Here is an 18,791-nt window from a genome sequence, read left to right on the forward strand (position 1 = left end):
AAAACACACGAGAGCATCAGCTTTTTTTTCTGCTCTGACAGCAGCAAGACCTCAGCAAACGCTGTGAGTGTGTGTTAGAAATCAGGAATGGTGAGAGAACATTGTGCTTGGTACGTTTTCATCTTCAAACCAAACTCGGGCCTTCAGCCGACAAAGTTTTAAATCCCGTCTAGCTAGCGCACTTCCCATAATTTACACGTTATGTCAGTAGGCGGAGAGAAGACGTCTTTTGTGGCTGTTTGAACACATTCGAACACATGAGCGTTTACACTACGAAAGCAATCCGGTCGAATGCATTTGACCACCTCTGGAAGTGTTCAAAAGTGGACAAGCTCAAAACGTTTAGACCCCATTTACTCCTGTATTTAGCGCCGTCCACTTGTGATCCGATCGACCAAGACGCATCTTAAAACCAGATGTAAACAGGGTCCCAACGAGAGAATGTATTACCTTTGTGAGAGAATGCAAAAGCATTTTTCCCCTCATCAATGTGTCACCTTATGGGCAAAATTGATTAATGAATAAAAAAAAGCCTAATTCAATTTCTTAAAATAATGAAATTAGCATTAAATTGGCAACACTCAAAAGATGGTTTATGAAAAGAAACATGGTGTCTTGTCCATGCCTCTTTGTGAATGGCTCCCTCCTGGCAAGGAGAGTAAATAATTTGTAGCTCCTCGTTTTGATGTTGTATCTGAAGTCAGGTCAGTTTTTTGACATTATGAGATTATAGGAGAGCTGGGAAAGACACAGCGGGTTGAAAAATGAATCATAGGGCGATTAAAGATAGTCGTTCACTCCCATACTGCAGTAGCTGCAAGTCTTCCCACAACTTTCACTCCTGATGTATCTGGAGGCTTTTAGATCATCTAGCAAAGCTCCTCATGAAGACATCTCTTTACACTAGTACTCTCTCGTCTGAGCCCCTCTAATGCCTCTTGTGTCCACAATGACCCTGCAGGAATGCTAACCCTCCCCTAGCGCTGACGTTTACTAGCCTGAGTTCTCATGTGTCAACGGGAGGACAACTATATAACACGCACCGGTCCCGTGGACATTTTAGGAGCTAGATCCTGCTGGATCTGGCTGGGATCATAGGAAAATCACGTAAATGTTTATAGGCCCAGACCACATGGGAGAGAGAGGTGGAAGTCGCTTTCACAAGAGGCAATATGGATGATATATCCATGAAGAGCCACAGTAGCGGCTAGTCTGTTGCTGCGCTTTAAAATACTTAATGAAACATCTCGCGGTTTTACGCGGTGGTGCTGATGACAGAATAAATACGTTTGACGAGTCTTTTTAATATCATTCATGATGGGGGAGCGAATCTAGTGTCTGGTTTCCATCAACCTGCTCTTGGAATGACTAAATACTAAATGCCTAATGTAAAAAATGTACACCGCAATAAAAGGCCAACGCTTGAAAAAAAGGAAAATGTGAAGAGGATACACAGGTGCATTGTGGGATATGAACACTGCAAAACTTTTCAGACAACATTGTACTACAGGCTAAACTTTAGCAATTTTGTATTAGAACAGGAAAGTTCATCCAGTCTATTGGCAGATTGTAAATGAGACTACTCATCTGTTTAATAACTTGCAGAATATATAGAAATATCTCCATAAATCCTTAATTTGGGAGGGAGGGATATTGTTTTACAGACATTCTTCTGTTCTGGGCTTCTGTGTTGGAAAGTTACTACAAGCCAAGATACTAGACTAAAAGTAGTTAATCTGAAGTCAAACTGCTCTTCCAGAACAGTAGTTCAAATGTTTTCCAACAAAAAAAATGAAAAGGCTTAAAATGCCTCAAATGAACTATCCAAACAAACTGATTGACGAGAACACAGTGAACCAGTCTTTCTAATGCCATGATAAGATTAAGGTTTAGGATTATGGCATATTTTTTAAATAACTTTTTTAGATGCACTACCTTTCAAAAGTTTGGGTAAACAAAAAAAAAAGTATCTTGCATTTATTTAATCAAACCATTTAAAACCATTATACATATTTTTCAGGATACTTCAGTGAACAGACAATTAAAAAGAACAGCATTTACTTTGAAATATTTTGTAATGTTATAAATGTCTTTACTGTCACTGTCACTATCAATTTAATACATCCTTGCTGACCTAAAAATTTTAATCATATAGTGTGAGTGATATACATTTACAAGTTTTCCAATGTTGTTTATATGTCTATGTGGTGTTTTTCAACGCATCCTCATCCTTTTGACATTTCGTCAACATCCGACGCACATGGCACCCTTTAGCGTCAATATGACACGCAGATTATGGGTAGGTTTAGGTCTGGTGTAGGGTTAGGGTTAGACCGCTAGGAGGCGCCTTCTGGCCCATATTTATCTGCGTCTCATATTGACGCTAAAGGGTGCCATGTGCGTCGGATGTTGACGAAATGTCAAAAGCTTCAGTATATGACGCCTTGGGATGAGAACGGTCTGTGTTTTTAATATGCTTTAAAACAAAGCATGTGTAAATTCATTATTCAACACCATTGCTGAGTATTTTCTCCTTAAAACTGCCTTGAGCCAAAGACAGTCTCAAAAGCGCCCATTTCCTACCATCAAAAGCTTCTGACCAATCCCGTCATGACCGGGGCGGGGCTTTCACAGTGAGCACAAGAACACCTTTAAGAAGGGACAAGAAAAACTGGGTACATATATCAATATAGCGGGTGAATTATGTATATGATGGATATTACAATGTTATCCAAAGCGTTTCTAAGGATGCAGATTTTAGAAGGCAGCTGTCTGACTCTGAGATGGTGAACGGAAACATGGTCTGTCTAACATTAGCATTAGCATTATCAGCTCTTTAATAACGTAGTCAAGTCGAAGGCTAATCATATCGATTACCGTTATGTGTCCGACGTTGGAGAAAGCGATACATAGAGTGCATTCCCATTCTGATACATCGTCTCTGTTTAATTCTCTCTTCCTCCTCCTCCTCTTCTTCTTCTGAACAGTTTCTGGATTTAAACAGATATGGCTGATTTTAACCAATATTTCCACTTGCCGTTGTGTAACGTTTACTACAGTTGAGCGAGTGGATCAGATAGTCTGAGCTGTGGCTGGTTGCATAAACTGTTAGTCAGTTACATAAAAAGGTAAGGTTGGTCTAATTTGAATCCAAAAAGTAAGACTTATAAGTCCTAACTAATTACTAGTTGGTCAGACTAGTTCTTAAATCAGTATTGTTAACTTAGCGGCTATGTTTATTCAACTGGCCCCTGGTGTGAGTAAGTGGAGGCGGAGACTAATTTGCATATTCATAGATGCATGTATACTAAATAAAGCAAGGGTGTAGAGTTACATTCAAGCTATTTTAAACAGATAGTTCACGCAAAAAGGAAAATTGTGTCATAATTTACTCGCTCTCATACTATGAGTCAATGGCTATCGTCAAATGTTTGCAGAAGATAAAAAATCTAAAAAATGTAATTATTTTAATATCAAATATCCATTATATTCCCTTCACATCCTAACTCACCCCTCTGAATGCTCATGCAAAATAAATAAATAAACAATATAAAATAAAGACGAAAATAATGAAACAAATGTAAAACGCGTGTTGATTGTTGTTGAAATGATCCATTATTTTGGATGGAGGTATAAGAGCACTATAACTGCATGTGCATTAATCAACGCTATCTCACGACCAATTCGTACGAATTCATACGAATGATAAAAAGTTGGCTAATTCGTACTAATTCGTACGACCTCACTCGTACGAATTTGTACGATTTGTCTAAACCCACGTGATGGGTAGGTTTAGGGGCGGGGTCAGGGGTAGGTCATTCGTATGAATTCATACGAATTGGCCAATTCGTAAAATATGTACGATTTTGCAAAAAACGTACTCATTCGTACGAGTCAGGTCGTATGAATTCGTACGAATAAGCCACCTCGTAGAATTTGTACGTTTTCCCGTGAGATCGGGCTCGCATTAATATGATTGCAATGCTTTTCTCTATCATTTGATGAATTATTGTTGCGATAACCTTTAGAAAATCTCTTTTAAAAAATATTCTGTTTTTTCCAGAATTTTCTACAGGCAGTAATAATCCATCTTTAATTACGCCAGCCACATTATTTTTGTGAAAAAGGCACAATAATGAGCATAATTTACTCAGTAATTAAATACTATTTCAGTTTATTTTACACATGGTTAAAGTGCTGGTTAGCGGATCAGATGCAGGTTTTGCGCTGATTCTTCACACACAAAAGTGGCTCATTGAATTTGACCCTCAGTCTCCTTAAGAAAAAGCAAACCAACAATGACCTTACAATGGCCTTTCCACAGTGAAAACCACTCAAGTTCTCATTACTTTGTTGTTGTGTTCAATAACCCTCCCTATCAGAGTCTCTCTCTCCCTGAAGATCTCCTTCAGCATTTATCACAAACGTCAGAGAGTTTAACTTGGTACCTAGACCCGGATCCAGCCTGTGCAGTCTTAAATGGTCCACCTAATAGTTTCCTACAGTTGAGTGATTATATGACCTCTTGCTTCCTTCTCTGGCCATTAATCTAGAGAATGACACTGTAGAGTAGGGATGGGCTCTGAGCCTCGGCCCACCCGCCTTCAGAGCCGTTGCCAGTGTGATTACAAGCGGAGATGGATCTCGATGACTTTAACACAGGCGGAGATTTGGACAGTCCGTGGGGACATGTCCCAACCAAACTTAAGAGATATTGAATGAACCCTACTAATATTTCTAGTTATGACTGAAGACATGTTAAGAAATGGGTGAAGAAATTACCATGGGTTAAGTATACAAAGTAATACAGTCAACCCAAAGTCTTCTATGTCAATTTTTTTATTATTATTAATTTATCAAAGTAATATGACACACAGAAACACACACAGTCAGTCAGTTTTTTATTAACACTTTTATGATGATTGCTGCTGCTGTTTATCAAAACAGATTTAATATATTATAGCTTTAACTATAAAGCAAGGTTATTACCGTTAACAAACTAAAATCATTAAAAAAAATAAACATTACTTAAGACTTTAATGCATTTTATTGCAGCTTGTTGCAACAGAAAAAAAAAAGCTATGGAATATCATGTGAGAACATTAAAAAATACATATTGGATGAAGCAAATGAAAAAAATAAATAGAAGGCGACAGGCCTAAAAGGACATTATACACATGGGCGAATAATAATGCATAGAGATGGATGATTCCAATAAAGTTCTCATAAAATATCAAATTAAAAACGAAGTGTGGTACTGTAGGTGCCTCTTAAAATTGCTCTGACTGGGCACCAGATGAATTGCTCAAGGGTGATACCGGAGACCGGAAGATAATAATAATGTTCGTGGATCAACATCAATTTTTTTGAAAAAAAAAAAACAACAACAAAAAACTTTCAGACAATATAGTCCTAACCCCTTAAAGTCAATGTGAAACACTTTTCACAACCGTCTTTACTTTCATAAAAAATAAAATAAAATAAAAATTAGGCCAGGACTAGAGTTTATCAGTCAGTAATTGACATGAATAGAGTGGTACTTGGAGAGGAGAGGAAATCAAATAAAATCAAATAAAATCAAATCAAATCAAATCAAATCAAATCAAAAAGACATATAAAATAAATTAATTATTTAATTAATTAATAAGGATTTTAAATGCTATTGAAAACAATTCCGAAGCAGAGTAAGTAACATAAGTTACATGTGTTTCTGCATAATTATACAGGAACTTATTTGAACAGTTATGCTCAGATTGGGCTTAATTTGCATTGATTCAGTTCCTGTTTTGCAAGCCTTAGTTATCTAGTTAGTTATATTTATTTAAATCAACTAAAAACTATTATTTTGACCTTCTTCATCAACCGATTTTGAATTGGATAATCAGGATAGAGCTTTCAAAACTTTGATCCCTCTGATATTAATTCTCCTTAGATGTAAAATCCCACTGGGCTTGCAACTAGGTCAGTTTGTGGAGAGGGAATAGGGATTTTGAAAGGAAACGACTGACAACTTACCTTTTCTTCCTCTTTGTGTTTACCACGTTTCACGGTCGCAGGCGTCAGCAGACAGGTGGCTGGAGGGGACTGAAACATGTTTGACTGTTTCTCATCCCCATTGAGGATGTATTGAGGTGTTGTTCTAGAAACATGTCCTTCTTGGCGAAATCACAATGCAGATTGCAGATTGATTTTCATAGTCTGGCTTTTTGTTCCAACAATTAGTCTTTCACACAGTGCGCCAAGCTCTCTAATGCCTGCTACAGACGGTGCCATTTCAGAAATCCTATAATATCATTACAAATCACACTGTACGACAGGGATCTAATACACTTGGGTACGGCATGTATGTAGACTGTACAATAATGACTCCTATTGAATCGTAGTTAGTCTAGGAGAATACAACATCATCAGCATGCGCTAGTGGGAAACAAAAAGAGCAAGATGAATCGCAAGTTGGCACTTGTTGTTTTTACGTGCGCTAAAAAAGAGGAGTAAGTGAACGAGAAGGATAAGGACGTGGATGGCTAGAGAAAAGAGGCCAGCTTGACATGCCAATACTTTGCAAATGGAGCTTGAGGTAAGTAGTTTTATGTTTTAGCGCCATGTCGCGTTGATCAATACGCCGTTTCACGTTGCATTTTTATCGGCGAGTCAGTCGACGTAGCTCGTAGCAGCAAACACATGCAAAATTTCTGACACTGACTATCTTTGGTTGCAAGACTGTGACAACAGCGTCTTTGAACCTTTCTCACTGTACGACACCGTTCAGGAGCCACGACAACAGAAATCTCCACAACTGGCCATCTTTCATCTGGGACAGCCTAAAATCATATTATGTGTACCGTCCGGGAATAAGGCTCAGATTCTAATTACATATTTACAGTATTAGAAATCAGAGATACCGTGATTCATTTTGGCCAACACAATCTCTACATCACGTGTTTGACCTTGTAATATTTCCAAAATCATTTGCTCTGCTAATGTGTCATATTGGCTATCACTCACTTAACGTCTCTGCTCTCAGCAGAGTGAATCTAACTGCTTTAACCTTGAAAGTGACCCTATCAAAAGATCAGTTAATCTACTGCTATATTCTTCCTAATAACGGCCTTTTCTTCCCAGTGTAGCGCCCTAAATCACCAATAGTTGAGGTGACATTGATGCTGGATATATATTGGATTGATCCATTTAAGAGCTATAAAAGAGATTTTGGGCAATGGCCAGTGCGAGAGGGTTTTGCGAAGTCAATTTGAAGAATTTACGGAGGCCATGACTTTCCCACTTTGGCGAATCAAAGCAGCGGTGACATCATACTGTGATAATTTATGGGTGCTTATGAACACTGAGCCATGGGGTGATGACAGATGAGCAGTTTCACTGAATTCTGGGGACTTTTTATGGTGTTAATAACACATAACTGTTGTCACTGTCCTTGTTGGAAACAGAAGTGGAACTGGATATTATATGTCTGAGATCTGCAGGCATAATAATAATAATAATAGCATTAATTCTGTGTTAATGCTTTGATAAGTAAGTGCATCTGTCATTTTCATCCCCTGGGCCCTGTTGGTAGTAAGTGCTTTGTTTTATATATATGTTTATTGTCTATCTTCAATTAATTGGGCCATTAACTGGTTAACTTAGTTGTCTAGGTGATTTGACTAAAAATGTTGAAGCTACAACTCGGTTTTTGAGTAACAACAAATCATCATATAGAATTTAGGGCCAGATTTACGAACAGCTCGTGCCAGTGCAAACGTAGCCTGGTAATACCAAACTCTGCTTCGCTTTGCTTCATAGACAGAGTCTGCAATGGCATAATAGAGAAGTGTTTTCTCTCTCGCGGGGGGGGCGCTTGTCTGAAGTTTAAAATCATTGGTTACCCGTAAGCCAATCACATAACGTTTGGTTATGGCGTGTGTTATGCGCATGCTCAGCCGCATCTAACTTCCACTGTAAACACATGTATGATGCGAAAACAAAACCATCGAGTGAAATACCGGAGTAAACATGGCTGTGAACGACTTTTGCAGATTATGTGAAGTAAATCTACGCATCCACGGTACAATCAGCATCTACGTCACGGCTCTCAGCCCGCCCTCTGTTCGTTGATTGGCCCGGCCGTCCGAAGGCCGCTGGAACACTGAAAGATAGGCTGCTATCTCAGACTGACTACAGAAGCAAAATGAAATTGAGCCGAAGTAGGAAGTCTGACGTAGTCAGGCTAGCGCAAACCTTCTTTTGACGTTAAAAACTACTGTCAGGATTTACTAAAGACACGCAATGAGAATTTAGCGCTGAAAAGGCGTCATTTTTGCGACTGACCTTATCGCATTTGCAGGAGTTTCACTTTCAGACGCTAAATTTATGGGAGGAGAGTATTTACATGCGTCACGCAAGGTGATTTACTAAGGTTTGCTCTAGCAGTTTATTTGCCCCATTATTTAGCGCCCAAAAAAGCCTGTTTTAGACCAGACACTAATTTGCGCTGCTCTTGCTAGATTGCGTTGGTCATTATGGGAATGATTCGGATGCGTCTGTGTTCTTTTATTTGTGTGTTGTCAGTAGATCACGAGCAGAACTTTCCACTCTCATCGGTGCTATTTTGGCTTTCACACTAATTTGCCCTGTTTAGTAAATCTGACCCTAAGTGTTCTTGTTCATTAATTATAATTCGAGGAATGGATCCCAAAAGGGATTTATGTGGCAACATTCATACATATGGACAAGCAGTTAGTAAAACAGATGCTTTGCTTATGCAATCAATGCTGTCAACCTCATAAATATGCAAATTCTAGTCTTTCAGAATCCTGTGTTAAATTTCAAGACTTGGTCATTGGAAACGTATAACTCAGAATTACATTAACCTAGGGTTAAAAGTTAGCCTGGTTTATCATCTTAATGTGTGTAAAGCCCATTTATGTTATCAAGGACCAAAATTGTTGCATTTTGAAATTTAAACCAGCACAAACCTAAGTCCCCATGAAATCAAAATAGACTTTTTTTTTGGCTTTTATATCTTAGTCTTACTGTTATCTATAAGCTAGTGTGCTCCAAAACAACAACAAAATTGACATTTAGAAGATATAAGCATTCAAAACTTACAGTTTCTCACTTCCGCTAATATGTATCAGTGATTTTGATGACATCACTCTGCACTTAATCAAATTAAGTGCAATCTGCATTTTCTGTCCAATCAAATGCTCTCTAGAATCTGAAGCCCCGCCCCCTACACTATAAATAGACGCTGAAGCTGCGGCTGAAATCGGTCACTTGTTCACACAATTACTATTTTCTACATGGTACATAGTTCACTATATAGGAGATAGGGAATGATTTAGACAGTGTAAATATGCTTTCCACTGGGGCGAATGAAGTCTGGTTTCACATTATTGTCATGCAAACCACCACAGCTCCAGTCAAAAAACATGATAGCACAGAGTCGGCAGAGACCAGAAAACATATCGGACCCATTGCAATTCTGCACATAATGCTATATTTTAAAGCAAAATGGAGGAGATCAGGAGGAGAAATGGTTTGAGAGCTCAACGGCTCTGGCCGAGCTGTGATATAAACTAAACACTACTGGAAAAGGGGAGGAACTTTTGAATGTCCCTCTCCCTTCCTGTTTCAGTGGAAATTACGTCAACACATTTAATAATGCTATGCGTTTCAAGGCAGCATGCGACCATTTGCGTAAAAAATCTCTGTATCAATCCTTGAAGGAAATCAAGTGTCTATCTATCTATCTATCTATCTATCTATCTATCTATCTATCTATCTATCTATCTATCTATCTATCTATCTATCTATCTATCTATCTATCTATCTATCTATCTATCTATCTATCTATCTATCTATCTATCTATCTATCTATCTATCTATCTATCTATCTATCTATCTAAATAATATGGACATAAAACTGCACAATGTTATATGTTCATGTACAAACATTGAATGTATAAACATGCCTGAAGCTGCCATTTAAGACAGCAAAATGTTACAGCTTCTTGATATAAAATAGCACAGCTTGTTTTACAGCCTGATGGCTGCCATTGATCAAATAAATATCCCAACTCTCGGAATGCTAGAGCAGCCCTCAAGGAATTTCATCCAGAAATGGTGTGTTTGGATCGACAGTCCATTACAATAATTCACTTTCATTGCCTCAGGTGTCATCTCAGACACCGCAGCATGACTGCAAAAGACAGAAATTTCATCTACTGTGGTGCGCAAATAAAAAAGTGACAGATTAGATTGGAATTTTAAATTCCCAGCATTTAAACAGAAATCTTTCAAAGATGTTGAAATGTAAAATGGTTTTACAAAAGCACTTTAATTGCATTTTACCCTTTTTCTGACAAGTGCAGAGATTAAAATGAACTTTCTTTGCCTTCAAAACTATATTAATTAGAAAAAGAACCAAAACCTCTGTGAAATGCAGAAAATATGAGTCACCAATGTGCTAGAACGTCACAGGCATTTTCATGCGGTCACTTATTGGCCCAATTCAAAAGAGTCCACCCAAACGTGATTCTGATCCCCCCTTCAAATGTAAATCTATGGGATTCTTTCACCAAATTTATAACCCGAATAATGTAAACGATGCAGAAGAGTAACACGCTGATATTTTATATTAAGGTTACGTATTTGAACCGCGCATGTTATGACAGCTGTGTCTCTTATGATTCCATCAGTGTCTTCCAGTTTAAAGTTCTCATGATGTTGGTGTTATACATCCTGGGACAATTTCATCCCACACATTACCATCATTCCAGTCTTTCATCTCCTTCTCTCACTTGAGGATACTCATTTCCAAGTTAGTCTAAATGTTCTGTTGCCTCTGGATATGTACGTGTGTAGACAGAGAAAGAGACAGATTTAGAAAGATCTCCTTGATTTAAGAGTAAATTTGACATTTTACCTAATAGAGGATGCTCCTGAAAGTTAGGTTAATAGAATAAGTTGATATGTAGTCGTAAAGGTACTTATAGTGAGTAGAGTATCTGTTGGGGAGCATCAAAATAAAGTAAATAAAAAATATATATTGGGAATGGGCAAAACACTTTTTTAATACAATTCAGTGACATGTATGCTAACAAAGTCATCTTTAAAGAGGTTTTTTTTTTTGCACCAAACATACAGGAAGTTCATCAATCTGGAACTGATGGTGGTTTAGAAGGGTCTGGTGTTTACAGTCCTACCGCAACACACCACACACATTTCATGCTCGTACCTTCTGCTCGGCTTTTAATTACCAGTATGGCACCCTCCACACGCGCTGGCTCAGACCACCGACCATCTGCGGCACCAGCCAAGGGACCAGACCAATGAGCCTCATTTAACACTTCCTCCAGCCGACACTCCAGCTAGCGTTCACACCCGCATCTCGTGTCAATGGACTCCTCACAGTTTACATAATCTAATATGAAATTCAAAGATTAAAGTAATCCGATTATTCAGATCTGATGTTCATCACACTATCTATTGGGAATCAAAGCAGTGAGTGTTTAAATCCGCTCAAACCTGAGAAAAGAAAAGAACACAGCTTCACTGAAGGCCATGTGCAATTTTTTCAACATGCTGATTTGAAAAAACATGCCTCTCTTTGCACAATACAATGCTTCGACCTCTTTTATTAGTGCATGATTGTAATCTAATAGATTTTGATGTTTGAATCACATAACCAGCTGTGTGGCTTTTCTAATGTAGTAAATTTGCTCGGTAGCTCACCTATACAGCATTGCAAGTGTCAGCTAGTGTGTTTTTAACTACAATTTGCTTTTTGTTAACACTACCGGTTAGGTTTAGGGGCGGGTTTAGTTTAGGCGCTATTTTCAATCACGATAGAGCATTATATTTTTTAGCGCCACTCAGCGGACATTTCAATTCCAAACTGCAGCAATACGAACAACAGCCAACGCAATCAAATGTTGCCAGATTCTATTCATCTCTCAGATTGTAGGACAAAACTGATCATGCTTTTAGCGCCACTTACTGGACATCTAACTTTGAAAGTGTCGCGAAATGTACAAGAAGCAACAAAATGTTGCCATAAGCACATCTATCTTATCAGAGCTGATAAGTTAAAGGTAGCGTAGGCGATTTTCGGAGAGGCTAGCAATAGTAATAGTTGCTTTGAAAGCATAATCCCTTCAGAGTTCAGGAGGAACTGTAAAAGGTGGCTTCTGTTTCAGCTGCGGTGCTCGGTGACTGACGTCTGTCTAACTCTGCATAGCACGAACAGGTGCGCGGAGGTATGGAAATACATTTCACGAGTTCATACTTAAATATAATTAGATAACTTGTGCTGTCCGATACGAGGGCTCCGAGCTCGGAATTTGGCCCGAACCCAGAGTACTCCTCCCCCTCCTAGGTTTGGGAAAGGACTTGTAAGTGAGGAGATGGGGTGGTGGATGGATGCTGGAAAACTGTCATAGAGCTGCTGTGTATATATACCTCCTGATGTTAATTGAGTTGACTGGATGAGCTCCTCCCATGACAATTAGGTTAATTATCTGAACGTACTTCTAACAAACTTTGTTAATAAAACATCATATGTTGACAGGCACGTAGGACATCGTATCATTGCCCTCGGAACGAACCAAGTCTATGCAGACATTTACATTTGCTTTTTGTGGTGTACTTTGAATTACAAACAAATTTAGCCGAAATTTCACCTATGAGTGAAGATCGTTGATGGTACTACAATGTCAATGACGAGACCAGCTATATACTACTGGAGTTAAACAATTTTATTTATTTTTTTAAAGCACACATTGGAACATATGGAGATGTTATGCTGTTTGAAAGACCCTCTCCACCCTTTCTGCAAAGTTTTGAACACTGCAGGAGGTCTTGGAATCTTAGTGACAAACATAATTCCACATTAAACCCAAACCTCAAAATTCCCTTTTTCTAGAGTAGCAAATCCCAAAAGATCTCACACCACCCCCCCCCCCCCCCCCCACACACACACACATCCAAGGCTGTTGTTAGAGCAGTTCCACTGGCCTGAATTTGATCCAAAAACATCCTGACACTCAATTAATTTCATGTGGTCTTACTTCACAGACAGGCCCCCTAATTATACGTCAGTTCCACAATTACACCCTTTGCGATGCTGAGTGAGTGATGGACAGAACTGCTAGTTGTTACACAGATGTCAGTGAGGGTGAACCTAATCCCTTTTCCCTGGGAAAATGTTTGCTCTTGGTTGCATGTGTTTTGCAGGGATGCGTTAAGCTAACTTCAAACACACAGACAGATGTGAACAAACAAGTAACCCTCAACGCCCAACTTCAAACCAGCTCCCTTACTGTGGGCTTAAATGTTTGCCCGGGGGAGCCAAATTCTCATCAGTGCACCACAGGAGAACCACATGAGATCAAATATTTGGGTGGGATTTGCACTTTGTGGAAATGGTGTCCCTATTCAGTCAGTCACATTCAACTTTGCGTCGGACTGACTTCATGGGGTCTCGCATGGGAGCCCAATCACCTCCAAGTGGTAACAAAACGAGCCAATGAACATTGGCCAGTGAGATTTGCATGCCGAATCACACCTAACCGGACATACAGGTATAGATAGGACCTGCATTACTCACTTCTTTCATATTTGGCTTTGGAGCAGAGTGGTTGTAAAACAGCGACCACTCATTCCATTCACCTTCAAAGAAGAGTAGATTTAAGAGCAACAGAAAGACCAAACAGCAATTTGAATTGCTAAATAGGAGTATATCTCAGATAACAACAATTTTAATTGCTTTTTCTTTGCAGCTTGTCGTGGGATCTCTCTGCCGGTGTGCTGGCGCATCCAGCGGTGTTGAGCAATCCAGCTTGTTGTGCACAGAGAGTACATCACTTCAGCTTCGGCATTCAGTGCATTTTTCAAGATATCTTTTCGTCCGTGTGTTTCTGGATGCTGTCGTTTCTTGACTTCATCTGACGGCTGACGGCCGACGGCCATGATTGCTGTCTCACATGCCAGCGTTTGTGGATGGTGCATGCTCTCACTGTGAGGTCATGTCCATGCAGGCATTGAGGTCGCGACTCTCCTTCACGGAGGCACAAGTCCTCTCTGCTGCTCCCCAGCTCCCCACCGCTTCTCATAGTAGAGCCGCCGATCTGGTTAGTGGAAGCTTCTTCGTCCCCACAAACCTCCCAGTCCTCTAGCATGCCATGTGCCATTGAGTTGACGAGTGTTGGTGCGGGTCCCTCACATGAGGCACCTTGTATCTATATCATTTATATAATATTTTTAATCTCACAGTTAAATCCGGCCTCTAGTTCATAAACGCCAGAGGAGAACTGGCCCCCGACTGAGCCTGGGTTCTCCCAAGGTTTTTTTTTTTTCTCCATTAGGTCACCTGATGGAGTTTTTCGGTTCCTTGCCACTGTTGCCTTTGGCTTGCTCAGTTGGGGATACTTAATTTAATTAATCAATCAACAATACTATTGATCAGCATTACCAAACGTGGATGTTTTACACTGATGTACTATTTTATTTAATACTGTGAAGCTGCTTTGATACAATCTGTATTGTGAAAAGCGCTATATAAATAAAGTTGACTTGACTTGACTTGTATCTCATTCGCCGCTCCGGATGAGGATCAGATGTCGATCGCTGCATCGGGGAGTGGGCTTTGTCCTCTGGAGAGGATGAGTAAGCTGGGCTGCCCCCTCCGGGGTGGTTACTCATGCTGAATCGGACTCAGAGTTGACGGCCATGCTTTCCCGGGCCGCCACGGGCATCAGGCTCAAGTCCTCCACTGTGTCCTGAGCACTCGCGGTTGGATGATTGGTTCCTGCCACTCCAGTGTCTTTCTTCCCAGAGGTGCATGAGGAGGTTCAGAGGTCATGGATGGCACCTCTCACTGCCCGAAGACGCTCTTCTTCCTCCTCCACTCTCGTTGCCCTCGATGGCGGGGCCATCAAGGGTTATGTAGACATTCAACAGGTGGAGTGTGCAATCGCGGTGCACTTGTGCCTGCAAAGTACTGCCACCCTAAATCGTCTGCACCTCCCGTCCAAGGCAGGTAAGACGACAGCAGCCCTGGGCATGCTTCCCCAGCTTTATGGTCATGGCTGAGAAATGTTAGGAATTGAGTTCCGGTGCACTCTTCCCTGGGGCTTTAACCATCCCCAGAGTAAGACCCTGTCCCTTCCATCCCCTTTGGCATGGAGGACTTCCCTCTGGCTTACTTGGGGGCGCTGGATAGGTTACGACATTGTGAGAGCAGTTGCCAAAAGGGCATGCTACAGCTTGCCAGCATCTGCATCTCCAACACTTGTAACACAAGTTCAGTGACTATGGCGCTTTCCGAAGGGACCCCATGACGTCAGTACGACGTAACGTGACTGAGTGAATGGGAACGTTTAAGTTACTGATGTAACCCCTGTTCCCTGAAGGAGGGAGGAGCTTTGATCACAGGAATAAAGTAAATTTTACAATAAATTCACATAAAAAAAAACAGTTATTTTAAATTGAAATAATATTTCACAATATTGCTGTATTACTGTTTGTTTGATAAAATAAGTGCAGTCTCGATGAGCAGAAGAGACTTTCAAAAACATCTCAATTATTAATGATAAATAATAATGGTTATAGATTAATTATGGTTTACAAAATGGAATACATAAGAACAATATTATACTCTAAAACATTACAATTTAAGACAGTGAATTTGGTGTTTAGCCATACCAACATATATGTTAAACCACTGCTAGAGAAATTGAGCATTTTGTATTTTTGACTCAAAAGTTTGTGAGATTTCTTCATTGCGACGACTTCCATGTATGATACCAGGCCTGGTCTCCTCTACACTTGTGTGTGGATCTATGTTCCTCTTTCAGAGACTTTGGGGGCTTGGGGGTTTGCTGGAGTAGGCAAAGGATTGCAATTTTCTGAATTAAGCTTCTAAGGAAGCAACTGGGCTTTGACTTCCCACATACTTTTTATTGCATCTCCTTCAGTCCCTCTCATTTCTTTGTTCCTCAAACTCTTTTTTATGTCACTGTCATTTGGGACTGACACTGTCACTGCTGTCCAACTCTTGTTTGTGTCAAGGTGAATAGCCACCACTCATTCTTCTGTCTAGGTCAGGAAGTCCCCCTTAGACTTGCTGTTGTCCCACTACTTCCCATGGATCACCTCACTTGGATATTTCGCCTCAAACTTCCCAGTGCAGCTATGGGTATTTCAACCTCATCACAATAAGTTTCAAATTTCATCTTATAATTTCAATAGATTCTAGTACACTCTTAAAATTAAAGCTTTTTTCTCTCACTGAATGCCATAGAAGAACTGTGATCAGTTTTTAAGAACCTTTTTCCACTATAAAGAACCTTTTGTACAGTGGAACGATTCCATGGTTGTTAGAGGTTCTTCATGAAGCCATAGATGCAAATAGAGAACTTTTATTTGTAACTCTTTGGTGCTGTTCGGTCATTTTAGACTGAAACATCATTGGAATGGTACAAAAATTGCTAACGGTTTTGGCACTTGCTGTATAAACACACACACACGCACAAAAAACATGCACATGATTCGAAAAGGTCAAATGGTCCTGAAAATATAGTCACATGTATTGTTTGCGATCAAAAATCCCCGCATTGGAAATGAATGTGAGACAATTTTAATCTGGTGGAAACATATACTGCACTCAAACAAAGTCTTAATGAAAGCAAATTTTTTGAGATATCAACCTCAAATTTGGAGCACAACTTGTTTCAGTCGATGGCTTTGCTTTTTTTCACAGTTTTAGAGTAAAACATACAATTTACATAAAATGTAAAGAATATTATTCTTGTGTATTTTTCATAAACTTAAACTTACTATACCCCCCCCCCACACACACACACACACTCTTTTCACTTTTTTTTTTTTGCGTCAGTGTCTTTTTTTTAAAAGAGACCAAACGTAAAGTCTGTGCACTAAAGCATTCAAGATTTATGAAATTTGTTATAAATTTCTTTTTCAGGTCTATGCTCCAAAAGTGGGATAGATGGCATTCATTTTTATAATATATATACAGTATATATATATATGTGTGTGTGTGTGTGTAATATTTGACTGCCATGCGAGCAGCACCAGAGGGTTAGGAGTTAGGAGTGTCATTCAGTTTTAGTGTGTCTTGTAACAAATCGAATACTTCAACAGAAATTCATGACATTTCTCTTTCAAAACATGTTTTGTACCAACCGTGCTATACATTCAAAATGGAGTTGAATAATACAGAGTAGAAGAAAAAAATGTCTTAGAGGTATATTTCATCCAAAATTGAAAATTCTGTCACAATTTCCTCACCCTCATGTCGTTCCAAACCTGTTTGACTTTCTTCTGCAGAACATAAAATATATGTTGCACTTTAAACTGTTTTTGGTAACACTACAACACACTATGAATTAGCAATATATGTTAACAACATTTAATAATCATTGTTAATGTTGGTTAATAAAATACAAATCGTTATTGTTTGTTCATGTAAGTTCATAGTACATTAATTAATGTTAACAGATACACCTTGTGATTAAAAAAAAAAAATTATTAGCAAATGTAAAAATTTACATTCCTTAAGATTTATAAATTCTGCAGAAGAATTGTCTATTGTTAGTTCATATTACAGTTTTTTTCAGTCGCTAACAAGCGTTTGTCCAGCCAGTGTTCACATTTTCAAAACTCTAAACACAATTAGCACAGCATCGGCCTTTTGTGGCCATACCATTCACACATTTCTTGTCGTTTTCACACAATATGCAGTCAGTGAACACATTTCCATAATGCTTAAATTTTCTTAACAGACAATCTATACCTCCCAACAAAATTATGGATTGTTTTTGTAGTATTTACAAATGTTAACACACAACATCCCACAATAGCAAAAACAATATTCCAAACCTTAGATACAGTATGGACTGCATATATTTACTGTATTTACCATTTACATGAAACTTTTACCATTTTTGTAAATTTCACGATTTTAGCAAAATGTGATTTTGATTGCTAGCAAAATGTGTTGCTTTTGAACAATGTCATGAAGAAACAAGCTTTTCGAGTCCATATGCATCTTCCTGGAGTAATGATGCTGAAAATTCAGCTTTTCATTACAGGAATAAATTACATTTTACACAATTTATTACATGGCATACATATTTTTAAACAGAAATCAGTTATTTCAAATTGTACTAATATTTTACAATATGAAAGTTTATAAAAACCTCTGCTTCTGCAATGATATCAGTTCAAAAACAATATATCAGTGAGAAAGTCAAGGAGCTACAACGACAATATGTCCAGGTATAGTGTAGTATATTCAATTCAATGTCCAGTTCTATAAGCTTTGCACTTTGCAAGTAGGTAACCTACACAGTACAGTATAGTATACAGTAATGACATGATTTACATAATCTTTGTTTTGAAAGTTATGGAATTGGAGGCCAACAGGCCCCTCATGAATTCATATACATAGATGAGGCAGGATTCAATCTGGCCAAAAGGCGTCGATCTGGACGAAATGTAATGTGGAGGTGGAAGGTTTACTGTATGACCATCAGCCACATGAGCAGATGTCCTTCCTTGAAGCCATGGATGCTGGCTCCAAGGGTGGATCCGACATACCAAGCAGTTTTATCCCAGGTGCATCGCCTTGGATGATATCAGATGTGATCTTGATGAAAACATGTGGCCTAACCCTGAAGATCGCATAGATAAGATACAGTAATTTTATGTTTTTTTGTCCCCTTTTTTTTTGCTGTTGTTTTTTTGTTCACAATGCTCTTGTGAGTTCAATG

Source organism: Scardinius erythrophthalmus, assembly GCF_964197995.2.
Source record: "Scardinius erythrophthalmus genome assembly, chromosome: 23".
NCBI classification, from domain to species: domain Eukaryota; kingdom Metazoa; phylum Chordata; class Actinopteri; order Cypriniformes; family Leuciscidae; genus Scardinius; species Scardinius erythrophthalmus.